This window comes from Mobula hypostoma, chromosome 12, assembly GCF_963921235.1.
Source record: "Mobula hypostoma chromosome 12, sMobHyp1.1, whole genome shotgun sequence".
Taxonomy (NCBI): Eukaryota; Metazoa; Chordata; class Chondrichthyes; order Myliobatiformes; family Myliobatidae; genus Mobula; species Mobula hypostoma.
Window position 1 is genome coordinate 6,167,474 of NC_086108.1, and position 18,338 is coordinate 6,185,811.

At 42.6% G+C, this 18,338-nt stretch overlaps 1 pseudogene; it reads right to left on the bottom strand.

Annotated features, from left to right (window-relative positions):
• LOC134354585 (cytochrome P450 2C20-like) overlaps window positions 1–7,231 on the bottom strand; it is a 68,190-nt pseudogene extending 60,959 nt beyond the window's left edge.
• Between the last annotated feature and the right edge of the window lie 11,107 nt (window positions 7,232–18,338).

Consider the following 18,338-nt stretch of genomic DNA (forward strand, 5'->3'; position numbering starts at 1 on the left):
ACTCACAATTAAAGAAGAAAACTTAAGACAAAAATTTACAATTGAAGTAAGGAATAGATTTCAAAGTCTAGAAATAGAATCTGTTGAAGATGATAGCAATCATTTAGAAATGAAATTTAACTCTAAAGGATGCCTTGGTAGAATCAGCAAAGTCAGTGATTCCTAAAAAAGAAAAAAAGCACAAAGAATAAATGGATGACAGATGAAATCAAAAATCTAATGGAAGAAAGGAGACAGAAGAAAGCAAATCCTATAGAATGCAAGTCCTTGATAAAAAGTTAAAAGCTTATGTCAAAAAGCCAAAGAAGAATGGTTAAACCAGGAATGTGGGCAAATAGAAAGAATCCCTATTACTAATCCAAAAAGGTTACATCAACAAATCAAGAATATCACTGGTAAAAAGCTCCTCTGTTCTGCAGGTGGATGTTTGAAAGCAAAGGACAGTACCATTATCATGGAAAAAGATGAGATTATGAACAGATGGACTGCGTATATTCAGGAATTGTTTGAAGATGATCGAGGCGAAAAACCAGAAATTCAGAAAAACATTGAAGGTCCAAGTATTTTAAAATCTGAAGTTCGTAATGCAATAAATAAGATGAAGAAAGGAAAGGCAGCAGGTCCTGATGAATTAGTAATAGAACAAATTATAGCCCTTGAAGATCATGGAATTGAAAAACTTACTGATTTAATCAATGACATTTATGAGACTGGAATAATGCAAGAGATTTTTTTTAAAAATCAGTATTTATCACTCTTCCTAAGAAAGCTGGAGCAATAGAATGTGAATTATATAGGACCATGAGTCATATCAGCAGGATACTTCTAAGAATTTTAATGACAAGAGCTAAAAGTAAGATACAAGCTGAAATAGGCAAAGAATGATATGGTTTTGTGAAAGACAAAGGTACAAGAAATGCAATATTGCTGTTAAGGATACTATCAGAATGAGCTATTCAAGTGCAAAAAGATTTGTTTGTTTTATCGACTACACAAAAGCATTTGATAAACATAGAAACATAGAAAATAAAGTGAAGCACAATAAGTTATTTTAAATATTACAGAAAACTCTAGATCTAGATTCGAAAGACCTCCGCCTAATCAGAAATCTGTACTAGGAACAAACTGCTGCTGTAAGAATAGATGGAGAAGTGAGTCAGTTTACGAAAATCAAGAGAGGTGTTAGACAAGGCTATATTTTCTTCCCTGATTTATTTAATGTGTACAGTGAAACAATATTACAAAAAATAAAAGATATCTTGGGAATCAAAGTTGGTGGTGAAAACATCCATAATTTCAGATATGCAGATGACACTGTGTTAATTGCAAGTATGGAGGAAGACCTACAAAACTTAATTAATATAATTGTTGAAGAAAGTGCAAAAATGGGTCTATCTATCAATTGCAAAAAGACAGTATGTATGGTGATATCCAAAAAGTAGGAGAATCTTATCTGCAGGCTGAGAATAAATGGGAAAGACATAAAACAAGTACCCTGTAAAGAACTTTTGCTACTTAGGAAGCTGGGTGACATCAGATGGACACTAAAAGAATAGGGATGGCAAAAGACACCTTTATGAGAATGAAGAGTATACTGACCAATACTAAACTAGGCATGACAACCCGCCTCAGAGTACTGAAATATTACGTTTATCCAGTTATGTTATATGGCTCAGAATGTTGGACAATATCTAGTAACATGAGGTTTAAGTTATTTCATTGTACTTGTGTGCTTATTACATCTCCTGGACAGTTGAATTGTTTGGGTCTTGTGGGTCTGGTCAACCCAGCCCATTACAATACCCCAACTCCTGTACTCAGTGACCTGACTGATGAAGGCCAGTGTGTGAGCCTCAGGACTCACCACCAGGTTCAGGGACAGTTATTATCCCTCAACCATCAGGCTCTCGTACCAAGGGGAACAACTTCACTTGCCCCATCATTAAAATGCTTCTACAACCAATGGACTCACTATCAAGGACTCTTCATTTCAGGTTCACAATATTTATTTCTCATTTGTTATATCATTTCTTTATTTCTGAATTGGCACAGATTGCTGTCTTCTGCACTCTGGTTGATAACCCAAGTTGGCGTAGTCTTTCATTGGTTCTGTTATGGTTATTATTCTATCAGTTTTTTACTGAGTATACCAACAAGAAAATGAATTTGAAGGTTGTATATGGTGACATGTATGTACTTTGATAATAGATTTACTTTGACCTTTGTCTTTGGGGCAGCACTCCATGTAGATACTAGACACAACTACTACAAATACCATCAGATGTTGGCAAAGAAACTCCACCAAGTGGATCCCCAATTTCCTCACTTACAGACCTCAGTCACTACAGGTTAGCAATGTCTTCTCCAGAGTCAGTTTGAACTTTGAATCTTTTTTTTTTAAAACCACTATGTCCATCTGTGATGCAGACACATACACACACACACACCTGAAGGAACACAGCAGGTCAGGCAGCATCTACAGAAAGGAATAAATAGTGGACATTTTGTGCTGAGACCCTTTATCAGGACTCTTTGTACTCCTAGGGCACATTTTGCTGGTGTCTAGTTTTGTGGTCCTGTGGAATATTGTGGGCATGCTATGCTAGTGTCAGAACATGTGGCAACACTTGCAGGTTGTCCCCAGCTCATCCTTGGGTGTATTGACTGTTAACACCAATTATGCATTTCACAGTATGTTTCAGCGTTCATGCGATGAATCTGAATCTCAGGTCGTTCTGTTCCACCACACTCCCTAGTGTCCTTCTATTCATTGCACAAATCCTTGGATATATATCAGTATTCCTTCATCAACATCTTCATTATGTGACATGTTATATGATATAAGCAATCTTGCTCCCTTCACCATAATTGTTCTTGGCAAATTTTTCTGCAGAACTGGTTGTCATTGCCTTCTTCTGGGCAATGTCTTTACAAGATTGGTGAACCCAGCCATGATCAATATTTTTCAGAGATTGTCTGCCTGGTGTCAGTGGTTGCATTACCAGGACTTGTGATATGCACCAGCTGCTCATACAACCATCCACCACCTGCTCCCATGGCTCCCATCCCTTACATCTCCTTTGGTAGAGAGGCATCTCAACCATGATACCCACGTTCATTGTCATGTTCTAAATCCTGGAACACTCTTCTCAGGCAGCATCGTGGAAGTAACATCAGCGTACAGGATACTCAGTGCTATCTTCTCAATGGCTTGGGTTTCCACCGGGCACTCTGGTTTTCTCCCACAGTCTGAAGACATATGGGGTAGGAGGTTAGTAGAGCAGAGTTGAGCATTGATTTAAAATGGTGGCAAATTTGGAGAGGGTTGTAAAGAAAGCTTTTGGCACGTTGGCCTTCTTAAATCAAAGTATTGAGTACTGGAGATGGGATGTTGTGTTGAAGTTGAATACGATGTCAGTGAGGCCTAATTTAGAGTACTGTGTACAGTTTTGGTTACCAACCTAGAGGAAAGATAGAAATATGATTGAAAAAGTACAGCGAAAATTTGCAGGGATGCTGCCAGGACTGGAGGACCAGAGTTACATGGAAAGATTCAATAGGTTAACAGTGGTCCCCAACCACCGGGCCGCAGAGCATGTGCTACCGGGCCGTGAGGAAACGATACGAGTCAGCTGCTCCTTTCCTCATTCCGTCACGCCCACTGTTGAACTTGGACGCACGCGTCATCCCCGTCAGCGCGGGAAGATGATCAACTCCTCGAGCTTGCAAATGACGGCGGGCTGAAAAGTATGTTTGACATAACATCTCTGCTAGCATTCTGGATCAAAGTCAAGGCCAAATATCCTGAGACGGCCACGAAAGCACTGAAAACGTTGCTTCCATTTCCAACATTTTTCTACGAAATGGAGATTTCTGCGGTGAATGCAACGAAAACTAAATTGCGGAATAGACTGGACATAAGGAACCCCATTCGAGTGTCGCCGTCTCCCATCACCCTTCGATGGGACCGTCTTGTTGCAGGAAAAGCAGCCCAGGGCTCCCACTGATTCAGCGATATTGGTGTGTTGCAATGATTTTATATGTTCATACGGGGAAAATATGTGCTGTGTATTTAATATTCAAACGTTACTTAAAATGTTATGACACTATTGATTGATATAACCATGCAACAATTACAGCACGGAAACAGGCCAACTCTGCCCTTCTAGTCCATGCCGAACGCTACTCTCACCTAGTTCCACCGACCTGCACTCAGCCTACAACCCTCCATTCCTTTCCTGTCCATATACCTATCCAATTTTTCTTTAATGATATCGAACCTGCTTCTACCACTTCTACTGTAAGTTCGTTCAATACTAACTTCAAGCTCCCCTGATAATTTACTTATCACTAGATTCATTTGAGGAAAATATGCGTTGTGTTTAATATTAAATTCGTTAGATAAACCCTTTTAGAAACGAAATTGAGTGTATTAGCCACTTATCACCTCTATTCCGGTCGTGATTAACCTGCCCCGTCCGGCCAGAGTCGCCGAAAACGATTTATTGGGGGAGGGGGTGAAGAGAGAGGGATTGGCAAGTACACGCATGCGCACTGGTGCCCACGCAAGGCTTCATGGTCATTGTAGTCTTTTTCGGGGTAAACCCCACAAATTTGACTGCTACCCGTCCCACTCCCACCCCCCACGGGACGGCCGGTCCGCAAGAATATTGTGAATATTAAACCGGTCCGCAGTGCAAAAAAGGTTGGGGACCCCTGGGTTAGGAATTATTCTTTGAAATGTAGAAGATTAAGAGATTTAATAGAGGTATAGACAATTATGAGAGATATAGATAGAAAACATGCAAGCAGTCTTTTCCCCTGAGATTGGGTGGGACTACAGTTAGAGGTTAATGGTTAAGGGTGAAAGGTTGAAAAGTTTAAGGTGAACATGAGAGGAAACCTCTTTAGTCAGAGGGGCAGAAGAGCGTGGAATGAGCTGTCAGCACAAGTGGTGCATGCGAGCTCGATTTCAATGTTGAAGAGAACTTTGGATAGGTACATGTGTGGTAGGGGTACTGAGGGCTATGGTCCGGGTGCAAGTCCGTGTGAGTCGTTGTTGTTAGGTCGCATCTGGAATTTCCAGCTGGCGGACGTTTTCCCTCCACGCCGCACTGACGAACAGTATTGGGAAATCATGTACGTGGCAAGTTACAGCAGTGGTTGGCCTTTGCCTTCTGCCGGGTGAGTTTAAAGAGATCAGCACCTCTTGCGATGGATGACCTGGACGTCTAAATACCTTGTGCTCTTAGAGCTCCACCACGTCTGCTGGCCTGCTTTCTTGACCATTGGACCATTAATCGGTCTCTTCCGCACAATCCGCCACGGCCAGACTTCACATGCCGAGACAGGCAGATCCCCTACCTCACCGAGGGTCGAAGCCCCGTCGGCTACCTTCACCTGGTTTGGCCCGTCTGCCAAAACGGTTTAACGGGGTGTGGCCGCTGCGCATATTACAACTAGTTGGAGCCACAGGTGAGAGCTGAGCGCTAGGTGGGGAATGGGTCATCGTAAATTGTCCTCTGATTAGCCCGGTATCTAGGCGGTGCGGCTCCTTGAGCCCGAAGTCCCTGTTCCGCACTGTTATTTCTAAATAATAAATTAAAATTATAACTAAGAACGACCAGCAAGTGCCGTCTCTTTCAGCAGCATTAATAGCCCTAAGTGTATAAATAACAAAAAAATTCAGATTTCAAGAGAACGGAAGCAGCAGCAAAATAACGAGTTAAATTAATATTTCTCTTACCATAGCCGTCAGAGATTCTTTCCAAGCCGGGTAAGAGATATCGGCCGCTGAAGTCATGCCCATGGCCAATAAGGGCCTCTCTTACAGCTTCGGCACCACACACCACCACCGCAGGGAAGCTACTGAACCAGAAGGTGAACACGGGGCCATACTGTTCACTCAGCTGTGGTGATACAAAGAATGTATATTGTTTTTTAACATGTAATACTCCATATGATGTTCGACAATCAATTTAGCTAGAGGAGAATTAAGACCCATAACAATTTTCCTTTCAGAGACCAAACGGCTTAGGCAGAAAACTGTATTTGTCAATAGGGAGCGGACGACGAGTTTGTAAAACTGGCCAGAGAAAAGGAATTTTAGAATGGTGAGGGTGGAGCACCCTGGGACGGGTGTGAGACAGGTGGCAGAGAAGGGGTGCCAGGGTCAGGGGGTGGCGTGGTTGTAAACGCATCCAGCCTTGAGACCCCAGGCAAGGTACTTATACTTTATTGTCGCCAAACAATTGATACTAGAACGTGCAATCATCACAGTGATATTTGATCTGATTCCAAACAGCTGGTTTATTGATCATTATAGAACGTCTCTGGTTCTTCCCGTTTCCCAACCCCGGCCCATATCAGAACCAGGTTATTATAACTCACATATGCCATGAAATTTCTTCTCTTTTTGCGGCAGTATAGTGCAATACATAAAATCACGACAGTACTGTGCAAGAGCCTGGGGCACCTTAGCCATACGTATGTGCCCAAGACCTTTGCATTGTACTGTTCAATAGCTAGGTCAAAAACTTCAGAGAGAAGAGTGAAGGTCAAGATCTTCAGAGAGGAGAGAATGAACAGATGTTGGAAACCCGAGCAACACAAACAAAATGCTGGAGGAACTCAGCAGTCCAGGCAGTATCTCTGGAAAAGAGTACAGTCTACTCTTTTCCATAGAGCTGCCTGGCCTGCTGAGTTCCTCCAGTATTTTGTGCGTGTTGATAATAGCGAGGTACCGATAATTTGATGCCGTGATTTACATTTGAAAAAAAAATCCGCCCTTTCGCAACTGCTTCGGCGGTTTTATCAACGAAAGCTACCTCGAGTGGAGGAAGTGTTAATAAAAAATTCTCTCTGTGTGTAATTTAAATATACAGACATTGTCCCTACCTTGATGAGGGATTTGTGGGGTGCTTTGAAATCCAGTTGGAATAGGTTGCCGATGATCGGGAGGGCAGGGGGACCCGGGGGAAGCCTGCCTTTCTGCCGCTGGTTGTTCTGAAAGAATCTCGCCAGAAGCAGGACGCTCAGTAAAACAACCAATAAAGTTGTCAACGGTTCATCAAAACTCATGATGACAGAGTACGCAGATTCTGGAAAAAAAAGCAAGAGAGGCTGTATCTCAAAATTCACAGTTGTACCACTTTCACCAGATTCAAACAGTAAACTACCCTTAAATTAAGGGCAATTAAAGTCCCGATTGAAGTTCACACTGCCATCCGCACTGACAACTTTTATACATTTGGGTAAGTCTCATTATGGACCGCCCTTCGGAGTTCTGACGCGGCTTTATGTCAGTGGGCGTGAGTGTAGTTCTCAACAAATAAAACTATCGAGAATAAAATGGCCTTCAAAAGGCTGACAATTCCGAATCACCTTCATTGTAAGATAAAAGCTGGGTAAACCGGACCGCAAGCAGCTGAGAATTCCTCCGGCCATCGTTGGAATATATTGATTCTATGCATTCCGTCTGACTTAAATTCCGTTGTAAAGTTGAAAGATCAAATGAATGTTATTACAAAAATTCATATATGTCACCATACACAATCCCGAAATTCGTTTCCACGGGCATACTACGCAAATCTATAGAATACTAACTCTAACAGGATCAATGAAAGATCAACCAGAGTGCAGAAGACAACAAGCTGCAAATGCAAATATAAATAAATAGCAATAAATAATGAGAACATGAGATAAGGGGTCCTTAAAGTGAGATCATTGGTTGTGGGAACATCTCAATAACGGAGCAAGTGAGTGTAGTTATCCCCTTTTATTCAAGAGTCTGAGATTGAGGGACAGTAACAGTTTTTGAACCCGGTGGTGCAAGTCCTGTGACTTTTGTACCTTCTACTTGATGGCATCAGTGAGAAGAGATCATGTCCAGGGTGGTGGGGATCTCTGATGATGGATGCTGCTTTCCTACGACAGCGTCTCAGGTAGATGTGTTCAATAGTTGGGGGGGGGGAGGCTTTACCCGTGATGGACTGAGCCAAATCCACTACCTTTTGCATGACATTTCCGTTCAAAGGCATTGGTGTCGCATACCAGGGTATGAGGCATGTTTTGCAGCAGCGGAGAGGCAGGCTTGGCAGGCTTCTCCTGGGTCCCTCCACCCTCTGATTGCCGTCAAGATTGTTTAATGTCATTTCCAGAACATGTGTAAAGGCAAACGAAATGTTCGTTACTTCGGCTCTGCTGCACAACAACAAAAACCACAATAAGATCGAGAACAGCCCAGTCCATCACAGGTAAAGCCCTCCCCACCATTGAACACATCTACATGAAACATTGCTACGGGCAAGCAGCATCCATCATCAGGGACAACACCACCCTCCCCAGGACATGCTCTCCTCTCGCAGGAAGAAAGTACTGAAGCCTCAGGACTCGCACCTCCAGGTTCAGGAACAGTTACTACCCCTCAAGCATCAGGCTCTTCAACTTCACTCAAAGCAACACACAAAATGCCGGAAGAACATGTGTGTATAAACAGTTGACGTTTTGGGCCAAAACCCTTCATCAGGACTGGAAGGAAAGATGAGAAATCAGAGTATGGAGGTGGGGGGGAGGGGAGGAAAAAGTACAAGGTGGCAGGTGACAGGTGAAACCGGGGGAGGGGAAAAGCTGATTGGTGAAAGAGAGAAATTTCTGAGAAGTGGAAATCTGACAGAAGAGGATGGAAGAAAGGGAAAGGAGAAAAGCATCAGAGGGAGTTGATGGATCCCAGCAAGGATACGTGGCTGTGGTTGTGGGTCACTCAACTTCACTTGCCCCATCATTGAAATATACCCATATTCAAGGACACTCCATCACATGCTCTCCATATTTATTGTTTATTTATTTATCATTACTCATTTCTTTCTGTTTGTATTTGAATAGTTTGTTGTTTTCTGTACTTGGTTGAATGCCCAATTTGATGTGATTTTGTTGTGGTTATTATTATTTTATTATGGATTTGTTTTGTATGCCCGCAAGAGAAAATGAATCTCAGGGTTGTATACTGTATATGTATCTTGATAATAAATTTACTTTGAACTTTGACTTTGGGATAGAACTTCATGTAGATACTAGAGGCAACTACTGCAAATACCGTGAGCTTTTGGAGTAAAAACTCTACTAAGTGGATCCTCGATTTCCTCACTTACAGACCTCAGTCACTACAGGTTGGCAACATCTCCTCCACAATTGCTTTGAACGTTGAGTTAGCTTTGATTTACAATTGAAAATATGTTTGATGTCAACTTGGATCTCATTAAATCAGTCCAGGTGTCCAAACAGAAAAAATAGAACCACTGTAAACATGGTGAGTCAGTATCGTTATGTACCCCTAGGGGTCATATTTTTTTTTTATGGACTATACCTTTTAAAAGAGAGAGAGAGTGTTCAACACAAGCACGTTGTTATTAAGAGAGAGAGGCGAAGACTGCTTTGAGATGGTGTTAAAGTTTCTCTGCGGCATGTTTACACTTCTGCAAGGACACTGGCAGCTTATAAGTTCTTACAGAGAGAGAAGGGAGGAGCTACTTGATGGACAGCTGGTGTTCAGCATGGTGAGATAAATAGAAGGTCAGATGATAGACTCACAGACACATGGTTTTGGACACTGGATGAGCTTTATTGTGCCTGCAGAAAGGTGGGTTTTTGGGGGATCGATCAGTGGCTCTCGCAGTGTGGAAAAGGTGTGACCAGTGGGGAGTTATTTGTGTGTCTGACCCTCGCTTGGGTTGATAATTCCACCACAGAAGAACGGTTCCCTTTGTTGTGGTCACATTTGGTGACTTTAAAGGAAGAGAAGAGGGGAGAGGAAGATTTGTAACAGAAGAAACCTAGTGACAAAGAGGTCACTGTTTAGACTCTCTCTCTCAAAGTAGCCTGTAAGGGTGAGTTTGAGTTCCATTCGAATACGAAGGTGTGACTGTCACATAGTTAATCCACAAGGGTGAGTTCTCTGGTGAGGGGAGTACCTTTGTGAATACCACTTGTGTGTTACCCTTGTTTGGGTGTGGTGGTTCACTGAAGAAAGGCACCCCTGTGGCAAATCACTGTTGGAGTTATTTTGTATGTCGTGGAACTAGATAAGTGGCTATCACGTTGTGTGTTTGTGGTTGGTTCCCTTGAAGAGGGTCCCTTTAGTGATAGACTACTGTTGGTGATAATCCATATGTGGATTCTGTTTGAATATCCTGTGGCCACCACTTTGGGATGACCTGTAGCTGAATTCGGGTATGGTACCACTTGTGTTGAAAGGATATTCGTTGAAGATCACTGTCGGTGATACTTCGTGTGTGGAGTGGAATAACTTCGGAGATAAAACCTACTACTATTGTTATTTTGTATTGCTGTCATGGAATCTGTGGAATATCGACATAATTGCCTTCTCTCGACATTTACCCTGGATTACAAATCTCTCTCTCTCTCCATCACTACTCAACTGAATACCACGAGCTGAATTGAACTTTAATCATCACCATAAGACTGTATCTATTTACCCTTAGGCTTGAAGAAGCTTGGTTTCTATATTTCCACACTTATATTGCTAACCTGTTTGATATATCTACATTTATATTACTGAATTGCGTAGTTACTAATAAATAATATTAGTGAATAGCAATACCAGACTCCAAAGTGTTTTCCATTTCTGCTGGTTCGTTAACCCGTCACGGGGTATGTGACAGTATATACAAGTGAGGAGTAGCCTCAAAATATGAGTGTGGGAAAGCTGGTGGAGTTTTGGATTGTTCACAGTACATTTATTATCAACATATGTGTATTATATACAACCTTGAGATTCGTCTCCTTACAGGCAGCCACAAAACAACTAAACCTGAAAGAACCCATTTAAAAAAGGCCATCAAACAGCTAATGTGCAGCAAAAAACAAATGGTGCAAACAATAAAAGTAAGCAAATAAAATTCAGAACTGAAGTTTGTGAAAGTAAGTCCACAGCCACAAAGCCAGTCATCACTGCAGCCAATATAGGAGCCCGTTTTAGCTTCAGTTCAGCACAGAGATGGGTAAACCTCATGGAACAGTGAGCTGAATCAGTCTGTCCCTCGTCTCCAGCCCCCACACCCTGACCTTTTCAATCTCCAGTCCCGACACCCTGACCTTTCCAATCTCCGGCCCTGACACCGGGACCTTTTCAACCTGGCCCAGTACCTATATCACCCAAACCTCAGGTCGTTAGTCACTCTCAGACCTGGGCCCTGAGATTTATTTCTTGAGGTGTAGTGTGGAATAGGCCCTTCTGGCCCTTTGAGACGCAGAGCCTGGCAATGCCAACTTAACCCTAATCATGGGACAATTTACAATGAACAATGAACATACTAAATGGTATGTCTTTGGACGGTGGGAAGAAACTGGATAGCGCAGTAGCGTAGTGGTTAGCATAACGCTTTACAGTAGTGGTGACCTGCGTTCAATTCCCGCCACTGCCTGTAAGGAGTTTGTAATTTCTCCCTGTGACTGCATGGGTTTCCTCCAGGTGCTCTGGTTTCCTCCCACAGTCCAAAGATGTACCGGTTGGTCGATTAATTGGTCTTCGTAAATTGTCCTGGATTAGGTTAGGATAAAATCTGGGGATTGCTGTGCAGTGTGGTTTGAAGTGTCAGAAGGGCCTATTCCATTTATCTCAATAGAGTCATAGAAAAGTACAGCATAAAATCAGGCCCCTTGGCCCATCTAGTCCATGCTGAACCACTAAAACTGCCTAATCCCATCGACCTGCACCGGGAGCACAGCCCTCCGTACCCCTGCCATCCACGTACCTATCCAAACTTCTCTTAAATGTTGAAATCGAGCTCGCATGCACCACTTGTGCTGGCAGCTCATTCCACACTGTCACCACCCTCTGAGTGAAGAAGGCTCCCTTCATGTTCCCCTTGAACTTTTCACCTTTCACCCATAAACCATGATTCCTGGTTGTAGTCCCACCCAACCTCAGTGGAAAAAGCCTCTACACCCCTCATAATTTTGTATACCTCTATCAAACTCCCATGAATCTTCTACGTTCCAAGGAATAAAGTCTTAACCAATTTAATCTTTCCTTCTAACTCAGGTCCCCCAGTCCTGCAACGTCCTTGTAATGAATTTCGTGAAGATAATGAAGTTCAGTTTGTATTGAGAGTGAGTAAATTTTGAACAGGTGGATCCTGTCATTTTAATGATGGGCTTAGACATCATAGACAAATAGTCAAATCATATCTACATTCCACTATTTCTATGGTTCAAAGGTAAATTTAATATCAGAGAATGAATACAGCACACAACCTGGTCTGATCAGGGGCAGTCAGCATTGCTTTGTTAAGGGCAGATCGTGTCTAACTAGCCTGATAGAGTTCCTTGAGGAGGTGACCAGGCATATAGATGAGAGTAGTACAGTGGATGTGATCTATATGGATTTTAGTAAGGCTTTTGACAAGGTTCCACACAGTAGGCTTATTCAGAAAGTCAAAAGGCATGGAATCCAGGGAAGTTTGGCTAGGTGGATTCAGAATTGGCTTGCCTACAGAAGGCAGAGGGTCATGGTGGAGGGAGTACATTCGGATTGGAGGGTTGTGACTAGTGGTGTCCCACAAGGATCGGTTCTAGGACCTCTACTTTTCGTGATTTTTATTAATGACCTGGATGTGGGGGTAGAAGGGTGGGTTGGCAAGTTTGCAGACGACACAAAGGTTGGTGGTGTTGTAGATAGTGTAGAGGATTGTTGAAGGTTGTTGAGAGATATTGATAGGATGCAGCAGTGGGCTGAGAAGTGGCAGATGGAGTTCAACCCAGAGAAGTATGAGGTGGTATACTTTGGAAGGACAAACTCCAAGGCAGAGTACAAAGTAAATGGCAGGATACTTGGTAGTGTGGAGGAGCAGATGGATCTCGGGGTACATGTCCACAGATCCCTGAGAGTTGCCTCACAGGTAGATAGGGTAATTAAGAAAGCTTATGGGGTGTTAGCTTTCATAAGTCGAGGGATAGAGTTTAAGAATTGCGATGTAATGATGCAGCTCTATAAAACTCTGGTTAGGCCACACTTGGAGTACTGTGTCCAGTTCTGGTCGCCTCACTACAGGAAGGATGTGGAAGCATTGGAAAGGGTACAGAGGAGATTTACCAGGATGCTGCCTGGTTTAGAGAGTATGCATTATGATCAGGGATTAAGGGAGCTAGGGCTTTACTCTTTGGTGAGAAGGAGGATGAGAGGAGACATGATAGAGGTATACAAGATATTAAGAGGAATAGATAGAGTGGATAGCCAGCGCCTCTTCCCCAGGGCACCACTGCTCAATACAAGAGGACATGGCTTTAAGGTAAGGGGTGGGAAGTTCAAGGAAGATATTAGAGGAAGGTTTTTAACTCAGAGAGTGGTTGGTGCATGGAATGCACTGCCTGAGTCAGTGGTGGAGGAAGATACACTAGTGAAATTTAAGAGATTACTTGACAGGTATATGGAGGAATTTAAGGTGGGGGGTTATACGAGAGGCAGGGTTTGAGGGTTGGCACAATATTGTGGGCCGAAGGGCCTGTACTGTGCTGTACTATTCTATGTTCTATGTTCTAAAACAGGGAAACCCCATAGAATGATAGAAACATCAAGCCCCAAAGACGCTCCAACTCCTTTCACTCAAGCAGCAGCAAAAGTATCAACCATCCCCCCACTCCCAACTCGCACCAGCAGAAGAATCGATTCCACCCCCCCCCCCCACTCCACCATGCAAGGAGCAGCAGAAATACCAAAGAGCCTGTTAATCAGGAGTCCATCAACATACAGTTCACAAACCAGCACTTCGGTATCTCAGACAGGCTGTCCAACCAGTCCCCCCAACCACGCCCCCCCCCCATCAAACTACAGTTCACAAATCAGCCCTTCAGTATCTCAGACAGGCTCCCTCTCCCACCACCCTCCACTCCCTCTAACCCTCCCCCCATATCCCCTCAAGCTGCAGGTCACAGGACAGAAAGTTAGACCATAAAGCATACTGTAGGTACAGAATTAAACCATTCGGCCTATCTGCTCTGCCGTTCCATTGTAGCTGATTTATTTTCTCCTCTCAACCCCATCCTTCTGCCTTCTCCCTGTAATCTTTGCCACCTATGGCAATGAATTCCATAGATCACCACCTGCTGACTAAAGATATTCCTTCTCATCTCCGCTCTAAATGGACATCTCTCAATTCTGAGGCTGTGTCCTCTGGTCTATGGAGTGTTGAATGGTATCAACAGAGTGGATGTGCAGAAGATGTTTCCTATGGTAGGGGGGATCTAAGACCAGAAGTCCAAAAAGAGAGCAAAAAAAAGGGGAAAAAAGCAGTTAAGTAGTGTTCATGGGTTCATTGTCTGTTCAGAGATCTGATGGCAGAGGGATGAAGCTGTTCCTCAAGCAGTGAGTGTGTGTCTTCAGGGCCCTGTACTTCCTCCCCAATGGTAGTAATGAGAACAAAGCAAATCTTGGATGGTGATGGTGTTGTTGAATGATGGCACCTTCTTGAGACATCACCTATTTGAGATGTGCTCAATGTTGGGGAGGTTTCAATGAGATTCCACCCCCCCCCCATTCTTCTAGATTACAGTAAATTCAGACCCACAGCCATCAAACACTCCTTGTACATTAACCCTTTCATTTCTAGTTCCTTGGGTAGGCAACTTGCTGAGTCAGAATGGTCAAGCTGGGTTTCCAATCTGTATAATTCTAGGTTGCTATGGATAACATAATAATCCCAGTATCTAGGATGAGGAAATCAGCTCCAATTCATTCAGCCGAGTTGGATCACTTTACAAAACAAAACTGTCACTGCACTAAACCCCTGATACAATCTCCATTCCAATCAACGATTCTAAGAGGATCAGACTCGGGTTTAATGCCACTGACAAACATTGTGAAACTTATTGTTTTGTAACATTAGAAGAGAGTGACAGCAGTCACATTGTGGGCAATTATTAATCTGACCTTGAATATGCTGATAACATTTTCTCCAGTAACCCAGAACACAGATTAAGCATTCTATCAAACTGACATCTGAAAGGGAAAGTTATCGAATCAGAAACTCTCCCACAATGGGTAATATCTTCTCCGCGTCTACTCTATCTAGGCCTTTCAATGATATCATAAGACACAGGAACAGAATCAGACCATTCAGCCATCGAGTCTGCTCTGCTGTTCCATCATGGCTGATTTACTATCCCTCTCAATTCCATTCTCTTGCCTTCCCGCCATAACCTTTGACACTCTTACTAATGAAGAACCTATCAACCTCTGTTTTAAATATACCCAGTGACTTGGCCTCCACAGCTGACTGTGGCAACAAATTCCACAGATTCACCACTCTCAGGATAAAGAAATTCCTCCTCACCTATCTTCTAAAGGGACATCCTTGTACTCTGTGCTCTTTGGTCCTAGCCTATACAATTCCTATAAAAAGTGGATTTAATTTGACTTTTTTGACACTGATCAACAGAAAAAGACTCTTTCATGTCAAAGTGAACACAGATCTCTAAAAAGAAATCTGAATTAACTACAAATATAAAATACAAAATAATTGATTGCATAAGTATCCAACCCCTTCTCCGCTTTAGATGTACCCAATGACTTGGTCTCCACAGCTGCCTGTGGCAACAACTTCCACAGATTCAACACCCTCTGGCTGAAGAAATTCCTCCTCATCCCTGGTCTAAAGTGACATCCTTGTATTCTGAGGCTGTACCCTTTGGTCCTAGACTATACAGTTCCTATAAAAAGTATTCATCTCCTCTTAGAAGTTTGCATGTTTTATTGTTTTACAACATTGAAACACAGAGGATTTAATTTGGCTTTTTAGACGCTGATCAATAGAAAGAGTTCATGTCAAAATGAAAGTCACAATCAGAATCAGGTTTATTATCACCGGTATGTAATGTGAAATTTGTTAACTTAGCAGCAGCAGTTCAATGCAATACATAAACTAGCAGAGAGAAAAAATAAATAAATAAAATTAAAAAATAATATTAATAAATAAACAAGGAAACAATTATGTATATTGAATAGATTTTTAAAATGTGCAAAAACAGAAATACTACATATTAATAAAAAGTGAGGTAGTTTCCAAAGCTTCAATGTCCATTTAGGATTCGGATGGCAGAGAGGAAGAAGCTGTTCCTGACTCGCTGAGTGTGTGCCTTCAGGCTTCTGTACTTCCTACCTGATGGTAACAGTGAGAAAAGGGCATGTCCTGGGGGTTGGAGGTCCCTAATAATGGACGCTGCCTTTCTGAGATGCTGCTCCCTAGTGATGTCCTGGGTACTTTGTAGGCTAGTGCCCAAGATTTACAACCTTCTGCAGCTTCTTTCGGTCCTGTGCAGTAGCCCCTCCATAACAGACAATCATGCAGCCTGTCAGAATGCTCTCCACGGTACAACTATAGGAGTTTCTGAGTGTATTTGTTGACATGCCAAATTTCTTCAAACTCCTAATAAAGTATAGCCACTGTCTTGCCTTCTTTATGACTACATCAATATGTTGGGACCAGGTTAGATCCTCAGAGATCTTGACAGTCAGGAACTTGAAGTTGCTCACTCTCTCCACTTCTGATCCCTCTATGAGGATTGGTGTGTGTTCCTTCATCCCACCCTTCCTGAAGTCCACAATCAGCTCTTTTATCTTACTGACATTGAGTGCCAGGTTGTTGCTGCAGCACCATTCCACTAGTTGGCATATCTTACTCCTGTATGCCCTCTTGTCACCACCTGAGATTCTACCAACAATGGTTGTATTGTCAGCAAATTTGTAGATGGTATTTGAGCTATGCCTAGCCACACAGTCAGTCATGGGTATAGAGAGAGTAGAGCAGTGGGCTAAGCACACACGCCAGTGCCAGTGTTGATCGTCAGCGAGAAGGATATATTATCATCAATCCACACAGACTGGGATCTTCCAGTTAGGATCCAATTGCAGAGGGAGGTACAGAGGCCCAGGTTCTGCAACTTCTCAAACAGGATTGTGGGAATGATGGGAGTGATCAAAATTGATTACAAATATAAAACAGAAAATTCACCCTCTTAAAGTCAGTATTTGGTAGATGTACCTTTGGCAGCAATTTCAGCCTTGAGTCTGTGTGGATAGGTCTCTATCAACTTTGCACATCTGACGCTGCAATTTTTGCCCATTATTCTTTACAAAACTGCTCATGCTTTGTCAGATTGCATGGGAATCATGAGTGAAAAGCTCTTTTCAAGTCCAACCAAAAATTCCTAATTGGATTAAAGTCTGGAGTCTAACTTGGCCACTCCAATGTAGCTTTGGCTTTATGCTTGGGATCATTGTCTTGCTGGAAAACAAATCTTCTCCCAAGTCACAGTTCGCTTGCAGACTGCATCAGGTTTTTCTCCAGAATTTCCCTGTATTTTGCTGCACTCATTTCCCTTTCTATCTTCACAAGCCTTCCAGGGTCTGCTGCAGTGAAGCATCCCCACAGCATGATGCAGCCACCACCATGCTTCACAGTAAGGATGGTGTGTTTTTGAGGATGTGTGGTGTTTGACTTATGCCAAACATAGCGTTTAGTCTGATACTAAGATGCTCAATTTTGGTTTCAGCCCACTGGACCTTCTTCCAGCTCACTTCAGAGTCTCCCAAATGCCTTTTGGCAAACTCTAGCCGAGATTTCCTGTGGGTGTTTTTTCAACAATGGCTTTCTCTTTGGCACTCTTTGGTGACGCAATCAATTGAAACCTTAACTGCATATGGTGATCTCTGTTTAACTATTTATATGATTTCTGAAACCAATTGGCTGAACCAGTGATTAATTGGTGTGACATATTAAAGGGGTTGAATACCTATCCAATCAACTATTTTGTGTTTTTTAGTTGTCATTAACTCAGATCACTTTGTAGAGATATGTTTTCACTTTGACACAGCAATACAACATGAAAACTTTTAAGGGGTGGGTGTGTGAGTATTTTCTATGGGCACTGTTCAAGTCCTCTCTATCTAGGACTTTCAATATTCGACAGATTTCAATTAGATGCACCCTCATTCTTCTAAGCTCCAGTGAGTACAGACCCAGAGCCATCAAACAGTCCTTTTACATTAACTCTTTCATTCCCAATTCATCAGGTCAGCAACTTGCTGAGTCATCACTGACATTTTGGGCTTCCAATCTATATAACTCTAGGATACTATGGATAATCCAATAATCCCAGGAACTAGGATGAGGAAATCAGCTAAAATTCATTCAGTGGAGTTGGATCACTGTACAAAACAAAACTGTCACCACACTAAACCCCGGACTCAATCTCCATTCCCATTAACGATTCTAACAGGATCAGAATCGGGTTTAATGTCACAGACGTACGTTGTGAAATTTGTT